General features: G+C 32.4%; 1 protein-coding gene and 1 pseudogene across 2 annotated transcripts in view; one reads left to right on the top strand and one right to left on the bottom strand.

Moving 5' to 3' along the window:
• The window catches only part of FCHSD2 (FCH and double SH3 domains 2), a 241,716-nt gene that overhangs the window by 135,130 nt on the left and 82,543 nt on the right, over positions 1–24,043 (bottom strand). The window lies entirely within an intron of this gene.
• Positions 20,944–21,062, top strand: LOC111730413 (annotated as a pseudogene).

Genomic DNA, 24,043 nt, shown 5'->3' with positions numbered 1-24,043 from the left:
GAAGTTAAAAAGTGAATTTCTTAAAAGACAATCACCATCATTTATAACAAAGGTCTAAAATTCCAAAATATAAAATGATATAAAGATAAAGTTTATGTGTAACTTATTTGGCAGCAAAACCTGTCCTGAACTGAAATGAAACTATTTACAGTTTTTACGTCTCAGATACCATGGGGGATATACTATATGGTACACGCACTGTATAACCTTTCTAAAATCCAAATTTTTAATTCTGATATACATCTGGCCTAAAGGGTTTCAGATAAGAAATTATATTCCTATAGCATCAAAAAACACATTAAGCACCTAATATTAAATTTAACAAAAATGTTCAAACCCTCTATTGAGAAAATTATAAAATTTTATTGAAAGACATTAAAGAATACCTGAAAAATGGAGAGACACGCCAACTTGATTCGACATCTCATTTTATAGAGCTGTCAGTTCCTTCCCAACTGATCTAAAAATAAATGCAATCAACCAAAATCTCAGCTGGTATTTTAGCAAAACTTGACAAGTGATTGTAAAATTTGTATGAAAGTGCAAAGGGCCACGAGTAGTCAAAACAGAGAAGAACAATATAAAAGAAATTCCTATACCAGATATCAAAATTCATTGGAAAGCTGTATGAATTAAGACAGTGTAGTGCTCATGTAGGTATGAAAGACCAATAAAACAGAAAAAAAAAAAAATCCTAGAAACAGACACACAGATATATGACAAAAGTGGCTCTGCAGATTAATACAAAAAGGGCTAATTTCAATAAATGATGCTAGCATAACTGGGTATCCACATGTAAAAAAATGAAACTGGACCTCTTCTTCATACCATATACTAAATCAATTCCAGATAAATTATGAATCTAAAAAACTAAACAGATCTAAATGTATTATAAAGAAGATATCGGAGAACATCTTTCGTATAATGGAAAATAACCATAAAACAAAATATTAATAAATTCAACTATCTTAAAATGAAGAACTTATTTTAAAAAGCAACTCTATATTAAAAGAGACCATGGGTCACTTGCATTTCTGTATTTCTTCTTGTAAGCAGAAGCAATGACTGCCTTTATTCCAAACTATCTTTTCAAGGATGTCAGTATAACAAACAGCATTGAAGGATAAAAGTGTCTCCCTATGAAGCAAAAGGCAAGTGTGATTACTGTCAAGCACAATAAAGATAATGGCTCTCTCCAGGACAATGGTCAGATTTGTTTACTGTCCATTTTAAAAGACTGAGGTTCCCTAAGCTAGGGATTCCTCTCCTATAACGCAACCCACTGTGGCATTTGGCCTTCTTTGCATTTCCCTGTGGAAACTGGGGCTTAGGGAACTAGCATACAAATGCTGTCACTCTGGCTATCGCTATTGCCATGAGTAATAAAGTCCTCTACATCTGACCAGGAGTCTTGTTTCTTATTCTAACATCTAAGGAATGTCTTAGCTTGTAAGTAGGGTAAAATCTAGACCCTTCACAATTCTTGACAACTATTTTAAGAGTGAATTAAAAAGAAAATAACAAAAAAGCAACCAACTGAATAGGAGAAGATATTTGCAAACAACACCTCTGATAAGGATTTAATATCCAAAATATACAAAGAACTCATACAACTCAACAAGAAAAGCAAATAATCCAATTAAAAAATGGGCAGAGGGCCTGAACAGACACTTCCCCCGAGCAGGCAGACAAATGGCCGACAGACATATGAAAAGATGCTCAATTTCACTAGCCATTAGGGAAATGCAAATCAAAACTGCAGTGAGATATCACTTCACACCTGTTAGAATGGCTATCATCTATAAGACAAGTAATGACAAGTTTTGGAGAGGTTGTGGGGGAAAAGGAATCCTAATACACTGCTGGTGGGAATATAAACTGGTACAGTTACTATGGAAAACAGTGGAGGTTTACTGGAGGTTCCTCAAAAAATTAAGAAAAGAATTACCATATGACCCAACAATCTCTCTTCTGGGCATTTACCTAAAAAATTTGAAAACATTTATCCATAAAGATCTATGCACCCCAATGTTCACTGCAGCATTATTCACGGTGACCAAGACAAGATGACAACTGAAATGCCTTTTGATAGATGACTGGATAAAGAAGCTGTGGTATATATATACAGTGGTATATATATACAGCCATAAGAAAAGATGAAATACTGCCATTTGCAACAACATGAATGGCTCTTGAGATTATCATGCTAAGCGAAATGTCAGAAAGAAAAAGTTGAGCAAGACAGAGACTCATTAACATGGACAACCAAAGGGAAAAGCGGGGAGGTAGATAAGGGCAAAGGTCAAATATATGGTGACAGAAGGAAATTAGACTTTGGGTGTGAACACACAATGCAATATACACATGACATATTACTGAATTGCACACTTGATATCTATATAATTTTATTAACCAATGTCATTGCAGTAATTTAATTTAAAATTAAAATAAATGTTTATGTGCATGGAATATAAGATCAAATGGAAATATTACCAGAAAAAAATAAGAAAAAAGTAAAATCTACATGATGGAAGACAATATTTTAACCCATGTTACTAAGTGTTTTATTTCAAATATACACAGAACTCCTATATATAAGAAAAGGAAATACAAATTAATGGGAAAAGGGTTAAATACTTGAAAAGGGTCTTCACAAAAGAAGATATAACCAAATGGTTAAAAAACGCTTAAAAAAGTTTTTAATTTCATTAATAATAGGTGAAATACAACTAAAAACAAATGATATAATCTCATACCTACCAGACTGGAAAATAATCTGACAATATTAAGCATGCTGACCATGTACAATGTAAGAATTCTCACACACTCCTGGTATAGTGTAAATTGCTACAACCACTTTGGGAAATTATATAGTAAAATTTAAGACACATTTAATCCTATGATTCTGCAATTCTACTCTTAATACATGACATAAAAACTCATGCATATGTGCAACAGGAGACATGTATGTAAATGATCATAGCAACGTTTTTCATAAAAACCAATAAATGAAAACAACTCAAATGTCTATTAACAGTAGAATGAATAAACTGTGGTATACATACACAATAGAAAACTATACAGCAATGAAAATGAACAAACTATAGAAATGAAAGAATGAAAGGGTAAACATAGAGTGATTTAAAGGATCTGCAATACATATAAACAACAAAGAAGTTGTATCTGAGATATATAAATAACACTTAAAATTAAGAAAAGAGAAAAATGGGCAGGAAACTTGAACTGATGATTCACAAAAGATTTCTAAATGACCAATAACCATATGACAAGAGAAGAGGCTCAATCTCATCAGTAATCAGGAAATGCTAATTAAAACCACAAAGATTTTCCATTTCATACCCATTTAAGTTTCCCACAAAATAAACCTTAAAAGGGAAGTTAAGTTGTTATTGAAAATTAAATATCTTCTACAGTTTAGTTTGGGAGTTTAGTTTATATATACAAGATAATATTTTGCTAATATTTTAGTGCCCTTCATTTTTGCTTTTCTTTTTTAAAACTCCCATTGAAAAAAATATTGTTTTGCTGTATAGATCTTCTGACTTTTTTTTATATCCTCAGATGTTTTATTATATCCACTTCTTGTCTTTTTTATTCTATAAAGTTTATTCAATTTATAGCAACATAAAATAGCTTGAATCTTATAAACATGATGATGATTGACATAAGACTCAAAGACTACATCACTGTGATCCACTTACATAATGTTTGAAAATGGGATTAACTACACTATATTCTTTAAGGATGCATATGTAGTTATAAAGTAAAGCAATGATTATCATGTGTCAGAATAGTAGTTACCTCTGGAAGCAAGTAAAGAAGGTATAATAAAATGGACACACAGGGAGGTTCCAGGGTGCTGGAAATTTTTCTATTTCTTTATGTAGATGGCAGTTACATGGGAATTTGTTTCATAATTATATATTTAGTATACATTTCTATTCTTGGTGTTTTTTATTTACTTCTTTAATGTTTCACAATTTAAAAAAATTCCTGAAATGACTGGACCATCAAATCACTAGAGCTTAGACAGAATATATAAATTTATGCTTATACACTTATAATATGATAAATAGGAAGAATCCTATTTCTTATAGTATTTTCCCAATTCTTTATTCCACTGATATATACACAGTAAAAGCTTAACTCTGAAGATAATTTACACAACAGTACCAAATCACAAGGTCACATGAATCACTTAAATAGATTACCTTATAATAATACTAGAGAATTTTAAGAATATAGGCTAGTATCATAAAACTTTAAAAAGATGCAGAAGATTAATATTCAACATATATATCAAATTTTACTTCTATGAATCAGATTAAGTCACTAAAAGGCTCTATTCAGGAGTGAATGCGAATACTATTTGTTTTCATAAGCAAGTAGTCATCACTCTATCGAGTTTTCTGGGCAACCTGCCAAGTAATATATGTTAAATTTTCTATTTGTTTAATTACTTTTTCCTATCTTGGTTACTGGATTCACCAACCATTTATGTATTTAAAGGAATTAATCAGCTAAATTACCTACAACTTTTATTGTTCTCTTAAAACACTGACCCAACATATAGATAAAATAATACTTCCAGATAAAAAAAACTATTTCTATATTTTTTTAAATCAAATGTGTCAGAGACTGTTAGCATTACTAGTATCCATGTTCTTCTCCTCTTCGAGGCATACACATTGATCAGATTTTTCCAGCTTCCAATGGGATGTGAAAAGAAGTAATGTGTATTATATTCAGGCCTAACAAGACCTCCCATGTGCAATCTTTTTCCTGCTTCTCCTTCTGCTAACTAGATGCAGAGGATCCACCCAGCAGAGGGCCTGATGACCTAAAGAATCTTGGAGCCTCAAGATTAAAGGTGCCTGGATCACTAAATCATCACGTGAAAGCTATTCAACAAATTCCTGCAATAAAGTGTTAAGCGAATGAGAAATAAATTTCTTTTCGATAAGACTCAGTGATTTTCTGGTTGTTAGTTAAAGCAATTAGCCTATCCTGATGAACACAGAACATTTACCAGTGAGAGTTATCAATAATTCTTTCTGTTTCCAAATTTGTTCTGATTGATATATTCAGGGCCTGCCACTATCCTGTATGTCACCTTTGTGTGACTCAAAGATCATTTTAGTATACAAATTAGGAAAAGGCAACCTCCTCTGAGAGGACCCAACTCTATAAGAAATAGCTTGGCAAGGCATCCTTATCTGTATGAATGAAAGGTGTCCCATTCTCCAAGGGACTATGATGACAAGGCATTCAGCTTGATGAGAAAAACCAGGACTGGATTTCAGTTTCCTATTGAACCTTAGCTTATTAGCAAAGGCACAAACTGTACAATCATTCTAGAAGGCCCTAGACATGCCTTTCTACTATTCTTTTTCCTGCAATGGGAACATGGTGTTCCTAAAGTATACATATATGACATTTTCTATATCAACTATAATTCAGCAAAAAGACATTAATTTTTTGGCATATATGCCAGGTAATTTTTAGTTTAAAAAAATAATGCTTAAAATAAAACATTTACATTTAAGTAGTCAAATTATTCTTTCATTTCAATAAATTTTAAGAAGATACCCAGATTGTTTTTCAAAAAACAAAAAGTAAACATTGAGTTTGTCATTCTCTTAAGTAAAATCCATTGCAAGAAAAGTATAGACATACTTTTCACTGTTATTAATTTAAAATTACCCCAAGTTCCAGTTTTCCTTACACTGTGTAAAATTAAGGCTAAGGATAACTAATGTGGAGAATGGTGGAAGGAATCCCAGCCTGGCCAAGCCCAAGATATTTGAGCTATAGCACTACTTGCTCAAGAAAATCAATTAACTAGGAGCTGAGGCTGCTCATATGAATAGTAAAAGAGTCGCAATGGATGTCTCCAATATCTCCTGTTACAAATTTCAGTCCAACCTATGGAGATTCAACCAAAGGGATGCAATCATTGTGAGAATTAAACTGAGCCCATGAAATGCCTAGCACAGTAACTGGGACACAGTACGTACTGAATAAGTATCTCTTCTTTCTTAGGCTTAACTATAAAATTCTATGACTACTGCCTCTATTATAAGTGTTGAATTCATTAACTAAAACAAAACAAAACAATACTTCCAAAGTCATTTCCAAATCTTAATTACAAGATTCTACCAACCTACAATAACAGAATCCAAACTGTCTTTTAGAGATTAGCACATATGTATTAGAGATATACATTAAAATTAGGCAAGTGGTGGGAAAACATTGTGTATAAAACAAACAATGCATATATTATAGACAAAAATAATTTTCTAGTATATATAAAAATATTCTAAAACAAAAGAGAAGGAAAGTAAAAAAAGACCTCTTGCCTAAATTCCTGCAATCGAGAAGCACCTATGAATTGATTTGAAAAAGAAAAACTAATAAAAAAAAAAGTATATGAATAACCAGTAAGGAAAATGCATTGCGAACAACTTCAAACATAGGAATATGCATAAACACCAGTATTCAGAAAAATGAAACTTAAAATTAGATATTTTTGGTCAAGCTTGGCAAAAAAAAGAACAACTGGCAACATCCACTCTGGATACCTCTCTTATCCCCTGCTTCACTTACAGCCATTTCACTGACCCCCTGCCCACCCATTAGTCACTTAGCAGCCATCTAGGTTATCAGATCGACTTTTGTGGTTGTGCAGTGCTTGTGTTCAAGAAATGCTTATTTTACTTAATAATGGCCCCAAAGCTCAAAAGTAGTGATATTGACAATTCAGATATGCTAAAGAGAAGCCAGAAAGTGTTTCCTTTAAGTGAAAAGGTGAAAATTTTTGATTTAAGGAAAGAAAAAAAAATAGGATGCTGAGGTTGCTAAGATTTATGGTAAGAATGAATTTTCTATCTGTGAAACTGAGAAGGAAAAAGAAATTAGTGCTAGTTTTCTGAGAGATACCACATCCACATAACTTTTAATATGGTATAATTATTCTATTTTATTATTAGTTATTATTTAATGTTACTGTACACATCACATATGTAATAGTAGTTCCCCCTCATCTGTGGGAGACACGTTTAAAGACCCCAGTGGATGCCTGAAATTGCAGATAGTACCAAACCTTATATAAACTGGTTTTTTTCCCCCTATATATACGTATCTTTTCAGTTAAACACTTTGTGGCTTCTCTTTGGCATATCCAAATTGCTAGCATCACAACTCTTGCATTTGGGGGCCATTATGAAGTAAAATAAGGGTTACTTGAACACAAATGCTGTGATACCACGGTAGTCAATCTAACAACCAGATGGCTACTAAGTGGGGGTGGGTAGTGGATACCGAGGAGAAACACTGGACAAAGGGATGATTTATGTCCTGGAAGGGACAGAGCAGGACTGTATGAGATTTCATCATGCCACTCAGAACAGCGCAATTTAAAACTTAAGTATTGTTTATTTCTGCAATTTTCCATTTAATATTTTCAGACCACCTTTGACTGCAGATAACTGAAAACATGGAAAGCGAACCACAGATAGGAGGGGATGACTGTATAAGGAAAAACATAATATATACAGGGCTTGGTATCTGTGGTTTCAGGAATCCACTGGGGGTCTTGGAACGTATCCATTACAGATAAGGGGGGACTACCTGTAAATTGTTAATGTAAATACAAATTGCTGTAGCATTTACATTTTTTTACCTATTAGAAAAATATGTTAATTGTTTTACCTATTAGTATCTGTTAAAAATTTTAATGCAGATATGCTTTGTTGCCAGGAAGTCATTTTCAGAATTATTAAAATAAAAGCACAAGTATAACAAGCTAAACAAACATGTTCACTGTAGTTGTTTTCAACAACTTAAAATCAATATGGATCAATCAATGTGGATATTAAATAATTTACAACCATAATATGAACTATGATACTGTCAATAAAATTGAGATCTTTATTCATTTGAGGAAAATATTGGTGACAAAAATACTATTAAATATGAAAGACAAGATTTAGAATAAGTTTAAGTATGATCCTACTTTTTTATAAAGGATAAAAAAACTACATATTAAATGAGCACACATAAAAGGAAAAGATTCCTTTTATGTGTGCTCATTTAATATGTAAAGATACTAAACATAAAAGAGCAAATTTGAAAAGCAATAAAAGACAATTAATTTTATGTACCTCTGTAATATTTGACTTGTTAAACACACAATTTTTAATTTAAAAAAATCTTATGAAACAGTCAAAATGTCTGACACATACCCAAATAATAGAGGAAAAAAGTTGTTAGCTCCATTGTTTTTACTGTATATTATCCAAGGTTATAAAAAAAGAATACGGTTGTCTATAATATTTAAGGGCATGATATACACTTGAAATTATATTGTGAATAAATGTAACTATAAGAAGAAACAGGATATAAGCAATCTTCTTATATTCTGCTTTGAATTCATATCTTCAGATACGACAAAAATATCAGCCATTGACAGTACCTATTCATTGCCAAAGATAATGCAAAATGTCCTGAAATGAAGTACTAAGCCGTGATGTATAAACACATCTTTAAAACTGTTCAATGATTTCTAGTGGCAAATATTTTTGTAACTTCTTCTATAAATAGAAATGAACTGTTTTCTTTTCACCTGACATTAATGTGATACCAACAAGTACTTTGTAGGACTATGCTTATCAAAACGCCATAAAATGCACTGATTCTTTTATCACATGCAAAGCATTGTATCTCTCAGAATTCACTCAGTATTTGTTAAATGACTGTATATACAAATGACACTGTGACAATGATGTTGTCATCTCATTTCAGCTTGACAACTGTTAGTTATTTATTAACCCCCCTATGTAGAGGAGGAAACGGTTTAAATAATTTATTTAGGGTGATTGTGTTAACAAATGATAGACCCAGAATTAGAATTCCAATGGTCTTATTCCATTATTTCTTTACATTGTACATATAGCCTGTGAAAATATCAGCTATTTCCAAGAAAAAAAAAGCTGAAAGTGAAAAAAAAATCATAAGAGATGAGGAGGAACAGAAAAACATAATAGAAAGAAGAAAACCTGACAATAGTAACAAGTCAAATTGTAGAAAGTATTGACTCAAAGCATTTGAGGCACAGCTAGAGCAGCAGGATATATGTGTATCTAGTTTAGTAACTACAGTTTCTTTAATCGAGAGATGATTTCTCATTTCATGCCATGTACCTCAACATATACGAGACACAAAATTTACCTATGATCTCCCTTTAGCAAGAGTTTATGATGGTTTATTATTGGCTTATTTTGTTATTTACAAGTAAAAGGCATTTCAGAGATGATGTTCCACAAACTAAATAACTTAGTTAACTGTGTATGCATTGCTACTGCTGAATTAATGCTAAGAACTCCAAAAATGCCAATGGCTTGCTTAAATGCTAATTTCTTAGTCATGAATTCAGATTGACTGGAGCATCTCTGCTTCGGGTGGTTGGTCAAGTTCAGTTCTCTTTCACTTGTATTTCATTCTGGGACCCAGTCTGAAGGGGCAGTAGTCACCTAGAGCAAGCTCTTCTTACGGTAAATGGCAGAAGAACAGGTTGCTGGAAGAAACTTGCCAGGTCTCTTAAAGTCTCATCTCAGAAGTGGCCTCCTGTGACTTCCATCTCCATTTTATTGGCCCAAGTAACCCATATGACCAAGTCCAAAGTCAGTGAGTCAGGAATGTATATTTCACCCCCAAAAGAAAGGATGAGGAAAGATTAGTTTATGAGTAATAATTCAATATACCATAAACTCTAAGAAAAATTTCTAGAAATTTTTCACGTGTTCAATAACAAACATGCAAACAGCAAAGTGTTGATCAAGTAATTCATTCCTATCAAATTCTCACATGAATAAGAGCTAAGAGGAACAGTAAATATGTGAATGACAGAATCAACATACAAAAACTTCTCAATATACTGGTACAGTGGCTGAACTCAATACAATGGAAACTCATAGGAGTAAAAGCTCTACTGTGGGTTCAGTACAGGATGGAGATGATGTGATTTAATGGCAAGCTATGTAAAAGACTTAGTGGTTTTGAGTTTAAGCTCAATAAGAGTCACTGGGATATAGCTACCTAAAAAGGTAATGCAACTTAGCCTATATTAATAGTAATAATAACATCATTGAGTGACCGGTACATATGAAGTCTATAGTAAAACTTTAAAAAATAAAAGCATAAACAATCTGCTCTACTCTGAGCCAATCACAACCATAGGATTATTAAACTGGCTTCTGATCTAAGTATCAATATTTGAGGAAATAATGACAGAAAACTAGATAGGTAAAAGGTTTAAAACAATCGCATAGGTCTTTCAAGTATGTACTGGATAAACTACAGAAGCCTAAGACTGGGAAGGCTGGGAGTGGGATATAGACGAACAAGCATAAAAGTTATCTTCAAATTCCTAAAAGGCTATCATGTACCCAGAAAGGTTACTTGGAAGAGAATATTTTTGCACAATATTAGTAAGAACATTTTAATTAGAAGACGAATGCCTTGAGAAATGGTGAAATTACTATCATTGAATTCAGAAAGAGGCTACAAGACCTCTAGTGGCTGACAAATTTTTACTGTCAAGTACCATAGAGAAAATATTTTTGGCTTTGTACGCCATGATTCCTGTGTCAACTACCCAACTTTGTCAGTGTAGCAAGAAAACCACCATAGATAACATGTAAACAAATGGGGGTGACTATGGTTCAATAAAACTTTACTTACAAAACAGGTGTCAGGCCAGATGCCTGTAGTTTGCCAGCTCCTAATCTATATTACAAGGAGAGAATGAATGTAAAAAGGGTTGCGACGTACAATCTTTACACCGATTCCAGCTCCAAGGCTCCATTACATATTTTATATTTTTAAAGATCTTCATACTTCCATGTAAGGAAGACATACAAATGTTTCTAAATGGCCAATAAGATCAAAGCAAAAAAAGGAAGTTAACAGCATGAAATAGCTGAGTCTCTACAGAAACTTTTGAAATTTCATAATTTAACAATGATTTTCAATGAAAATTGTTTGATTAGATACTATACATTTGTTGAAAGATTATCACTATATACCTTATGAATTTGATAGAACATTTTCGATCACCAAAAGAAGATCCACATATTGGAAATTTATGAATCCAGAATCCATTTCTTTAATTGAGAGATTATTTAAATTTTACTATAACTCTATAGGATAAATTGCTGGAACTGACTACTAATAAAAGATTTAAAAATGAATTCTGAAAATGAAAAATCACTTGCTTTATCTTGGGAAAAAGTTAAAAAAGGAATATCCTGAGTTTGCTGAAATTTCTTTTAAATCTCTCCTCCAGTTCTCATCAACATACCTCTGAGTTTGGTTTCTCTGAATGTTATTAAAAAACATAGGAACAGTTTAGGATATATTATCTCATGTGTGTAGCACTGTTGTTAATCAAATCTATATTAGGTAAGTTAACAGAATTAACAGAAGCAAAATTATTTGTCACATTAAATTTTTTATTGATATACACAGTGTTTAGAGTGTTGTTAAATGGGAGTTGTAATTGCATTCAATTTTGTGTGTAGTCAATGACAAAAGAAGTTATGACTATAATAGCAAATCTGTATTAATAGGCTAGAAGATAATTTTAAGTAACAATATCTACAGTTCTAATTTTTTTCTTTTTCCTTATGTATGACTGTTCTATTTACTGAAATGTAATTTATCTGTTTAATTAAAAATTTTAAGCTTGTATTTTGCCTTTTTAATTTCATTTTCCAGTAATTCATTTTTATTGTACTTTACAAAAGTGTCCATCTACAAATTATTAGGAAAAAAAAAGTCCTCACAACAGGTATTTCAAGAAGCACAACTCTAGTGCGCAAGATGGCAAATTACATGCAGCTGTCTGTTTCTCTAAACAAAGTCTGATTGGAACACAATCACATCTATTTGTTTACCAACTGTCTGTTGCTACTTTCACTCTACAACAACAAAATTGAGTAAGTGTGGCAGAGATCATATGGCACTCAAAGCCTAAAATATTTACCATTACTTTGCAAAAATTGTTCACCACCCTTTGCTCTAGATGACTGAACTTAACATTTTCCTTCCCCAATTATTAAAAAAAAACCCAAAGATATCACTGGGGCTCAGGATGCTTAAGATGATTAGATATTCCTACCTGCAGACAGAGGGCTAGAAGAATTGAAGTTCAGACACTAAAATTTAGGTACTACCATTGATAGGGAATTAAAGGCATGTAAACCCCTTTTTACATGATCTATCTCTTGGTATTCAGAATTCTAATTTGTGTATCTAATTTAGATTTACAAGACTTAAAATCTGTTCTAGATAGGGGAAGATGCACTTGGTTGGAAGACCAAAAAGAATCTTTCAAGCCGGATACATAAGAGTTTCAACTACAGGTGCATGTGTGTATGCATGCATATGTGCTAAGCAGAGAGAAAAGGACCTTCTCTGGCTATAATTTTGATATAACTGCACTTGCAACACTTTTGAAAAATGATATCCTATAGATCTCAAAAAACAACAATGAAAACAGTAGAAAACATCATTTGAGTTTGATGTGCTTTAGATTTTATTTGCAACTCGGAATCCAATCTTAAAATGACATGATAAATTTATAATGGTTATATAATTCAATGTCCATGGTTCAATTATTTTAAAATAATAAAATTATTTTTGTAAAAATGTATGACCAGACTAGGTCATTATATTCTTTTATGAGCTGGAAAGCAAAGTCTATAAAATGGAAGGATATCCTGTTATTCTGAGAACAATGGCTCGCTATTACACACCTCTCGAACAATTTCCTATTATGATTTTTTGAATTCCATTAGAATATACATCACATATAATGAATACAAATTCTTGAAAGTTGCTGAAAAATATAAGTTGGGACTTGTTTTAAAAACTTTCAACTTTATAACAATAAATAGTGCCCAGAATATTTTGAATATTGATATCAAAGAGTTAATATGTCAACAAGTATTTGAGTTCTTCCTTTCAAGAAGTTATGAGCCACAAGGAATTATGAGATATAATTCCTGGCTGCAAGCAGTTCATAATCTAGTTGAGGTCTTCTACATAGTTAAAAGTAAAGCAATGCTTCTAGTGTCTAATGGTATGAAAGAATTTGTCTTTGAAATTCATATCGGCAATCATATTCTAAAGCATTGCAAACGTAGGGGAAAATGCTGCAATTATGTAAGACATAAAATACTTTCAAGAATTGTTTAAAAGGACTATTAAATACCTTTTTTTTTTTTTAAAAAAAAAGTACAAACTAAAAAGGAAGCAATCTAATTTTGAGCATTAACAATGAGAGGCTTAGTAATACAATTAACTACAGTGAGTTAAGTTCAAAATTAAAATAAAGCACATAAACAGAGATGAAAAAGCATTAAAACATCAACTCTGAATGAAATTAAAAGGGAAAAAAATAGACTTTTCAAAGTATACTCGCAGAATTTAGAAGGAAGTGTCCTGATGTCTTCAGTTTATTTTGAAATGCACTAAAAATAAAATAGATTAATGAATGGTAGAACGATCAACAGATATATGATAAGACAAGTATACTAAATAGTAATGGTAGAGTATAGGTGGATATGTAGGTGTTAACTGTCATATTCTTTCAATTTTGCTGTATGTTTAGATACATTCAGAAATGGTAGCAAAAAGTATATTAACATTTTAACATCCTTTCAATATGACATCAGTTGAAGAATTTAATGAGTACAATATTATTTGGCTACAAAATAAAGAATTTCATTCACAATTCTACTTTATTAAAATTCACAACTTTATTCATAATTCACAAGAAAATTGTATGAGCAATGTTATTCACAAAAACAAATCAAATAATTTGAATTACCAATACAGAAACACAGAACTAATTAACAGCACACATATAATGGAAAATTAAACAGGAGAAAGGGGGATATTCTCGTTAATTTTGCACTAATCATTTTTAAGGAATCAGAGAAAATATTGTAAAAAGCAGAGGAGGTACTTAGGTAACTGGCATCCAGGCTTTTAGAATCCTCAGAATTCCGGAACTGTTCTAGGCCTAAAAGTCAATATTCTCTAAAAAAAACTCTTTAGTAGCAAAGAAGCAGTTGCTCTCTTTCTGAAACCTGGGACATAAATTTTAAATCCCAATTAAAAACTACCTCTAAAACACTCAGTTTCCCCTGCTCTTGTTTTCAGTTAGTTCTAACTTCACTACACTACAACTGGATTTTTAGTACGTACGTACGTACACACGTACACACACACAGTCCTGTTCATCTTAGAATCTCCATTCATTTATTCTGCTCTGAAGTATCTGTCCATGAGAAAGCATAAGAAACAAAGACAAATAACAACCTTACTATTATTATTATTATTATTATTATTATTATTATTTTACAGACTGGTAAACTGAAGCAAAGAGTGGTTAAAGTAAACTAGCCAAGATTTCACAGTTAATAAATAGCAGAGCTAGGATTCAAACCATATTCTTAACCATCAGGCTATACTCTCTATTTAGAAAATTCTTATCCTCCAGAAACCCATTTTTAGCAAAGAGCCAAGATTTCTAAATCACAAATTTAAAAATGGGCCTCAGTGTTTATGAACTGAGCCAAGCAGGGCAAAGGAGGCCTCAGTGTTTAAGAACTGATATATCTTATTGCCATAGCAATTGATACTGAATACTTTATCCAGTCTTCTTTAATCATTCATTACTGTTATGGATTATTTCTCTTTGCTTATAATTTTGCTGCATATAATTGTGATTTAAAAACTACTTCATTTTGCCTTATACTATACTCATTTGCACATGTATTCTACTTGATTTAAACCCTTTGAGGACAAGAATCAAGTTTTATTTTTCTTTGCATCTATCTCAAAAATATTGATTTAAGAAACCACTTGCTCATATTATTTAACAATTTATTGAGTTCTAATGTTTAAGTCACTAAAAAAATTATCTGAAATAATAACCCCTTATTAAAATAATTGTTAAGAACATTAATAAAAATTCATTTAAAATGAATGTTCTTTGAATCAATGATGTTTGGTTTACATTTATTAGTGTATGAAAACTAAGAGTATAATTCTGCTGTGACATATATATGTATATATAAAATGCTTTAAAAACTGAAGAAAGTAAATGTCATTAAACAGATACAGAGATTAATCCCACTGCAAGAAATATATATAGTTTTTGCAAACTATTTAAATGTAAGCTTCATTAAATAATTAATTTCTGAGAATATAGAAGAGTAATTTACAACACATGAGCTACCTGTGGCTCTCAATTATTGGTTAAAAGACATGCTTTGATTTCTTTCTAGCAATACCATTTTCTCAGCTTAAGAACATTTTACTGATTCCTACACTGAATTATAATTTCCAACACAGCAGACATGAAAAGAGCATTCTTCATTTCATGCACTAAATGTTATTTAAACAGTTGTGATGTGCCAGATATTGTACTAAGTGCCAGAAATAAATTACAAGGGAAATATAATCCCTGCATTCGAGGACTTTATAGGTGGAGAAGTGATGTGTGGATGCTATCATGGAATGTTTCCTGGATAGTGTTACGGTTTCCTCTTTTAAAGTAAAAGCATTAGATTACCTCCTCCTTTTTCAGAAAAGTCATGAGGCAAGCCATCTTAGAGAATTAGAAAGGGCAACGGCTTAGGCTAGAGTAATGTTGGCTTACAGAATAAAATTTCTGTTCATTATTTTTTCCCATACACCATAAAGGTTAGATGGAGTTTTATCTATTTTGAAGTTATGTTTGAGATAGGCTGATTTAAAATACAGGCTATGTGGCTTATCCAAAATTCACTTTGGCAGGTTGTAGGGAATGCATCAAAGAGATAGCCAGTCCTAGTAGGGAATAACTGATTCTCAGATACAACAAAGAGACCTATGTGATTGTTAATGGTAAATGACATAACATACGTATTAATAGAAAAAAACGTGATTTCAGGTCTGAATCCCAAATTCAAATCACCTGAACTGATGATTTAAAGTGCAGAAACTTCTCTCACATGGACAACACTATAAACCAGTGCTCTAATGAGAAGCATTAAATATACATTTATTTAATGATAGATAATGATTCACCTAGGCAAAACCAGGTGAACTAGCTTTACTTGTTTATAGGTCTATTTTTTCATTAAATTAAGACTCAATCAAAGATAGTAACCATGTCCTTTTTGTTTTTAAGAATGTAATTTAACATTAACAATTAAATTCCATCACAAAGTATCCAATGCAATATTTTTCCTTTTAATAAATACAAATATATAAAAATGCTTCATTTTGCAGACTGTCTCTCTATCAGATTATATATATCCTAGAATACATGCCCTCCTTTATAATTCTAAAGCTTAAACTATGTATATTATCAACTAAATTATTTACTCATATATATACCATTTTTATCTACATTATAAACTCTTTTATAATATATTTATAGTTTTTATCTTTCCCAATTAAAATGTTACTTTTCATTACTAATATAAAAATATTTACATCTAAAAAGGAAATAACCTAATTTTTATTAATGATAACCTCACCACCTAACAGTGCCTACCACATGTTAGGTCCTCAGTGTTAGCTTTAACTACACTGTTAATAAACATTATTTAGATAGGGAGTTGGAGTAGCTGCACCCTTATGCTTTTGATCCCTGCACTGTTTCAATATTTATTCTGAAATGTTGTAAATCCCCCAAAACATCTATAATCAAACATAAGCGCAAAATTACCATGCTTAGGACTATGTCATCTCCTCCCACAAAGATAAATAATAGATTTTATGTTATCTATGACCTACCATCATAAATAGAATAGATAATGCCTCACCAATTACACTAGTCTTCACTAGCGTCATTCCATTTTCTGGGTTCTCTTAAAAAGTAGCCACTGATGATTTTTGAATGGCCTATTTAAATCTATTAATAAACAAGAATGGATATTCTAATCATTCTTATTCTCTAGACATAACTAAGTTCCTGGAACTTTCATGAGAAATTTCTGGTACTTCCTGGTTTCAGCTATTCAACAATCCCACAGGAATAGAATGACACAATTTAGTTCTAGATTCTGGCTTCTGGCTAAAAAGAAGAAATATAAACAAATACTAACATTATATAGAACAGCTTTTGGGAAAGGTTGGCACATTTAATAGGACATAATTTTTATTTTTCAAGATTACATAAAAGTAAATTGTGAGTTAAAAAAAAGAAAATCAATAAATAACAGAACTGATTTCTGTAAGTACACAGAGAGAGAGTGATAAAAGAAAGCACAGGCTATAAAACACTGATGAAAGCAACTGAAGATACATGTTAATGGAAAGATATTCAATATTCATGGACTGGAAAAATTAATATTTTTAAAATGTCCACACTACCCAAAGTAATCTACAGATTCAATGCAATCCTTTTCAAAATTTCAATGACATTTTTCACAGAAAAAAAAAAAAATTCTAAAATCTGCATGAAACCACAAAAGATGCTGACTAGCCAAAGCAATCTTGAACTGGAGGCATCATATTCCCTTATTTCAAAATACATTACAAAGCTACAGTAATCAAAATAGAATGGCATAAAAAAAGAGAAACATACACAAACAGAAAAGAATAGAGAGCCCAGAAATAAACCCACATATAGTCAAATAATTTTTGATAAAAGTGCCAAGAACACACAGTGGGGACCACATAGTCTCTTCGATAAATGGTGTTAGGGAAACTGGATATCCACAAGAATAAAAGTGGACTCCTTTATCTTACACTATCTACAAAAAAGCAAGTCAAAAGGTATTAAAGACCTAAATGTAAGACCTGAAAACATAAAACTATAAGAAAACACAGGGGAAAAGCTCCTTGACAGTGGCCTTGACCGTAATTTTTTGACTATGACACCTAAAGCTTAGGAAACAAAAAAAAAAACTAAACAGATGGGATAGCATCAAACTAAAAAGACTCTATACAGTAAAGGAAACAATCAACAAAATCAAAAGCAACCTGTAGATTGAAGGAAAATATTTGCAAACCACATATCTGATAAGGGGTTAATATCCAAAAGTATAAGGAACTCATACAACTCAATAGCAAAAAAAAAAAAAAAAATCATACAATCTGATTTTTTAAAAATGGGCAAAGGACCTGAACAGACATTTTTCTATACAAATGGTCAAAAGGTATATGAAAAGGCGCTCAATATTACTAATCGTCATGGAAATAAAACCAAACCACACTGAAGTATCGCCTCACACCTCTTAGAATGGCTATTATCAAAAAGATAAAAGAAAACAAGTGTTGGTAATGTTGAAGTGTTGGTTGGTGAAGAAAAGGAAGAAAAGGAAATACATCTAAACTGTTGGTGGGAGTGTAAACTGGTACAGTCATTATGGAAAACAATAGCAGGTTCCTCAAAAACTTTAAACTACCATGTGATCCAGCAAACCCTTTTTGGGGTAACCTAAAGGAAATGATATCACTACCTTAAGAGATATCTACAGTCTCATGTTCATTGTAGCATTATTGACAACAGCCAAGATGATATGGAAACAATATTAGGGTACATTAATGAATGAATGCATAAATTGTGGTATGGTGTGTGTGTACGTGTGTGTGCGTAAAACTTACATGTAAATAGAAATATATATGTATATATTACTCATCCTTAAAAAAGGAGACCTTGCCATTTGTGATGACATGGATGAACTAAAGGAACATTATGCTAAGTGAAATAAGCCAGACACAGAAAGAAAAATATTGCATAATCTCACTTATATGTGGACTCTAAAAAAGCGGAATACACAGAAGCAGAAAACAGAATTTTATTTACCAGGAGTGAGAAGGTAGGAGAAGTGGAAAGGTGTTGGTCAAAGGATACAAAGTTGTGGTTATGTAGGATGAGTAAGTCCAAATACCTAATGTATAACATGATGATTCTCGTTAATGACACTGTATTGTATACGGGAAAAGATGCTAAGGGAGTAGATTTTAGGTGCTCTCCCCACCCCCCACCTCCCAAAAGGTAACTATTTGAGTAGATGGATATGTTCATTAGCTTGACTGTAGTAATCATTTCACCATGTATATCAAAACATCACGTTGTACACCTTAAATATATATAATTTAATTTTTAAAACTAAATAAGTAAACCTATTAATAAAAAAAGGATATTTTATACTATAAAGTCATTTTCTTCTTTTTTATATTAATTTCTAAGGTCTTCTAAGATTAAAAAGTTGTAAGGGAGGTTACACAAAGCATTGTCAGGTAACAGCAAGCCATCAACACCACACTTCAAATTAGAAACATAAATGCCAGATATTATCATCCCTAAAAATGAAGCATGCTACTCCAGTTTTGCCTTCTAAGTTTAGGTTGCTGAAGGTCAACCAGTATGTTTCCTCCTCTTTCCATGATAAGAGAAGCAAAACTAGCTTTTAGTCTATGAAAATTCAAGGTTTTTCACATCCTAGTATAAAATGAAGTGCTGAGAATCTAATCAATGATGAACTTTATTAAAAATTTTCTTTTTTAACTCTCAACACTATCAAAATTCTAGAGATCTGGTAGTATTGATTCGCTTTCCAAGACAATAAAAACCCACAGTTAAAGAACTGACTAACAACGGGTTTAGCATACTCTCAAGTAATCCTTGACTAATGAGAGAAATTTTAATAAATTAGCCACTTGTACCAAAACTTTGTTTATAGCCACAGAAATCCTACCCTAAAGTCAACAGTAAGTGCCTTTTTTTACATAATCATCAATACATCCTCAGATATTCCTATTTTAACAAAGAAAATTATACATTATTTTGGTATATCCACTATCCTTACTAAGTTTTTTACTTTTTTTTAATTTATTTTTATTTTTATTTCTTTTTTAGGCAAGGCGACCCTTGGTTGACCTCACAGATTGCAAAGACCTTGTCAGCTTACAATCTTTTATTTTAAATTTTTTTTTACGCCTACAGTACTTGGTCTTTCTAGGTGGTCTTCCATTCAAGTACTAACCAGGCTTGACCCTGCTTAGCTTCTGAGATATCAGACAGGATTGAGCTTGTTCAGGGTAGACTAAAAGTTTCTTTTTGAAAACTGTGTGAAATATATCTCAAAGATGACCTAACACCACTAGAAGCCTAGCCCTAATCTCTATGTCTGTGTTACTGAAAAGTTACTTCTTTTATGATAAATTCATTAAATAACTGCAAATGTAACCACTAGTTAAATAAAGTTAAACCTTATTTCACTTAGCATAATACTTTTTCAAAAAAGAATTTTAAACAAATGTCTAATTGTACCAGATTTAGTCATTCATGAAGTGGAGGCACTATCCATGTCTTCATAGCTGCATATTTCTAAGTATTGTCTGTCACCGGCAAATTCAAACATAATATCCGAAGAACTCATGATTTATTTAAAGACATCTTATATCATTTCATTTCATTCTTTCTAATACCAAGAATGTGGAAAAATACCTAGGATAGAAAAGTTTTTACTCAGTTTGTGTTCTTTTTGTGCTCTTACTCAGAAGCAATGAATACATTTGTCAGTGTATTCCAGGAGAAATAATCAACAATACACCAAATAATGCCCAAGCCAAAGAGAGGTAGCTATAAAGACTCTCTAAGAAAGACTTTGAGTGAAAAAAAATCAAATAAATTAATTTTTTAAATAAATTCATGTTTTGATGCACTGTCTGTCCACCTACCCTACTCAAAATATATATGAGATTTAAAAATAAAAATAAAAAGAGGAAACCAGTAAGATAAAGATGTGCATTAAAATAAGGTAACTATCTCCCTGAATCAGAAAAGTAAAGCTGTGATGAGGGCTGAAGACAAAAACACATAAGACTATAGGTTAAAAAGAAGGCAATTGGGTCTACAGCCATGCTACCCTGAACAAGCCTGATCCTGTCTGATCTCGGAAGCTAAGCAGTGTCAGGCCTGGTTAGTACTTGGATGGGAGACCACCTAGGAAGACCAGGTGCTGTAGGCATTAAAAAATAAAAAAATAAGGGATCGTAAGCTGACAAGGTCCTTGCAATCTGTAAGGTCAACCAAGGGTTGCATCACCTAAAAAAAAAAAAAAAAAAAAAAGGCAATGGGAAGAGGATTCTGGTAAAATGGTGCAATAGGAGGTACCAGGAATCTGTCTACCAACCTCAACAACAATTGCTCTGACAGAATCTGTGTGCTATAACTATTTTGGAACTCTGAAGACTGATGAAAGATTGCAACTTCCAAATGGAGACTTGGATGGATAAATCACAGTTAATTTACTTCAATTTCAGCTCTTACCACAGCAGTTATACATACTCGACTCTCAGCCACAAGACAGGTAGCTGTATACATGTTCCTGGAGCAGCCTGCACATAGTTTGTGGGAACCCAGTGGGGCAAAAAGGACCCTGTCCTCCAAATATCAGGGATCTTTGTTCTGAATGCTACTTCTGATCTCAGCGGTGCAGACAAAGAGGCAGGCAGCCATTGCTGTTGCAGCTCCCCCTACTGTTGCAAGCCCCTCCTCATTCAGGTGAAGTGACTTGCAGGTAATTTAAAGGATTTTTCCTTCCCCTTTATTTTCTGCTTTTTTCACTTTCAGAAACTAGCTAATAAATACCAGAACATTCAACAACTATATATAGGAAAATTTTTAAAGTTACCATGAATGCGCAGAGTAAAGGCTCAGAAAAAACTGAAGAGGTCTTAAGTTTACACCTCAGGTTGATCTTCAGCACACAGACACACAACATAAATGAATGAATGAATGAATGAATGAATGAACACCCTGCCTGAGGAAGGGTGAAAATCTGATTTCCATAATTAACACATTACTAAATTCAAATGTCTAGTGTTCAACAAAATATCACAGGGCACACAAAGAAACATGAAAGTATGGCTTATTCAAAGGAAAAAAAATCAAAACTGTCCTTGGAAAAAGACCTTATAACAGATAATTTGTCTTACAGATTCCCAAAGAACTAAACTGTCTTACAGATTCTCAAAGAACTAAAGAAAAGATGTGGATAAAGTCAAAATAACACATGAACAAATGGAAATATCAATAAGAAATAGAAAACATAAAAAGAACCCCTCCCCCTGCCAAAAAAATTCGAAAGCTGAAAAGTCAAGTGAAATGAAAATGTCACCAGAGGAATTCAATAGCAAATTTGGACAGGCAAAAATATCAGTGAATCTGAAGATAAGGCAATGGAAATTATTGAGCTTGAGGATGAGAAAAAAAAATATTGATGAAAAGCAAATAGAATCTAAAAACCTGTGTGATGCTATGAAGTGAATCAACATATGCACTGTGGGAGTCTTAGAAGAAAAAGAAAGAGGCAGAGAGATATTACAAAGAAGGAATGCCTAAAAGCCTCCCAAATTTGATAAATGACATAAATATCTAAGAAACTCAATGAATTCCAAGTAGGATGAATTCAAAGAGATTCAGAGCGAGATATGTTATCATCGAACCGTCAAAAACAAAGGTAAAGAGAGAATCTTGAAAACAATAAAAGTGAACTGTCATATATAAGCAATCTTCAATAAGATAACAAGTTTCTTATCAGAAACTTTGGAGGCTAGAAAACAGTGGGTACATATATTCAAATTGCTAAAAAACAAACAAACAAAAAAACCTAAAAAGCAAAAAAATACCATCAACCAAGAATTCTATATCCAGCAAAACTGTCCTTCAAAAATGAGGAAGAAACTAAAAAATTCCCAGGTAAACAAAAGCTGAGCGAGTTTGTAAACACTAAAATTTCCCTGGAAGAAATGTTTGTGGGAGTCCAAAAGGATGAAAGAAAAGGACACTAGACACCAACTTAAAGCCTTAAGGAGACATAAAGATCTCAATAAAGATAACTAAACTTTTTGTTTTATGCATAATTTAAGAGAGTAATATATTTAAAGAAAAATAAATTATTAATGTAAAAGCAAATAATACTGTAACTTTGGTTTGTAACTCCGAGTCTTGTTTTCAACATAATTTAAAAGATTAACACATTTAAAACAATTACTAGTTTTATGTTTGGGGGCACACGATGTATAAAGATGTCATTTTGGGACATCAACATAGAGAGGTGGGAATGGAGCCTTCAAAGAGCAAAATTTTTCTATGTTATTAAAGTTATGCAGGTATAAATTCAAATTAGTTTTATAACTTCAGGATATTAAATGTAATTACTTGTGAGCTGCAAAGAAATAGCTATAGAATATATATACAATGAAATTATAAAGTAATTTAAACATTTTAATACAAAAATTCGACTGAACACAAAAGAGTAATGAAGGAAATAAAAGAAAAGAAAGCTATAAGGCATATAGAAAACAAAGAGCACAATGACAGAATAAGACCTTCTGTATCAGTAATTACTTTACAGATAAATGTTACAGACAAGTAGGAATCCAACCAAGATGGCGATATAGGTAAATGCTGAGCTCAATCCTCCCAAAACCACGTCAAAATTACAACTAGTTGAGTGATGTCACAAACATGACAGAGTGAAAGATATCTGCAGATCTGTCCCCTTGAAACAACAATAAGCTGAACATCTAAAACTCAACAAAACACCCCAAAACACCCAAACTGAACACCAGCACATCTGAGCATGAGATCTGTGCATAAGAGATACCACAGGTCAGAACCCTAGGTGTTGGGCGGTGGACTTGGAGAGACAAAGAAGCTGCCTCTCACAGTGAGAGCTCCCTGTAGAAAGGGGGTGGGAGGGAGAAGATGCAGCAGGTTCCCCAAACAGCCCTGCCTAGGAGAGTTGTGAGCTCCACACAGCTGATGATAGGGCCCAGGCATCACGGCAGAAAGCAGAGAAGTGGGGATGGCAGAGAAACAACAGTTGGTTTTTACCAACCGCAGCTACGAAACCAAAGCTGAGACACAGCCCCCATCCCCTATCCCGGAGGGCCCCTCCACCCATAACCTACGAGATCGAACACCACAGAACCCCAGTGGAAT

Source organism: Pteropus vampyrus, unplaced genomic scaffold (genome assembly GCF_000151845.1).
Source record: "Pteropus vampyrus isolate Shadow unplaced genomic scaffold, Pvam_2.0 Scaffold311, whole genome shotgun sequence".
Lineage (NCBI taxonomy): Eukaryota > Metazoa > Chordata > Mammalia > Chiroptera > Pteropodidae > Pteropus > Pteropus vampyrus.
This window is presented reverse-complemented; position numbering and strand designations above follow the sequence as displayed.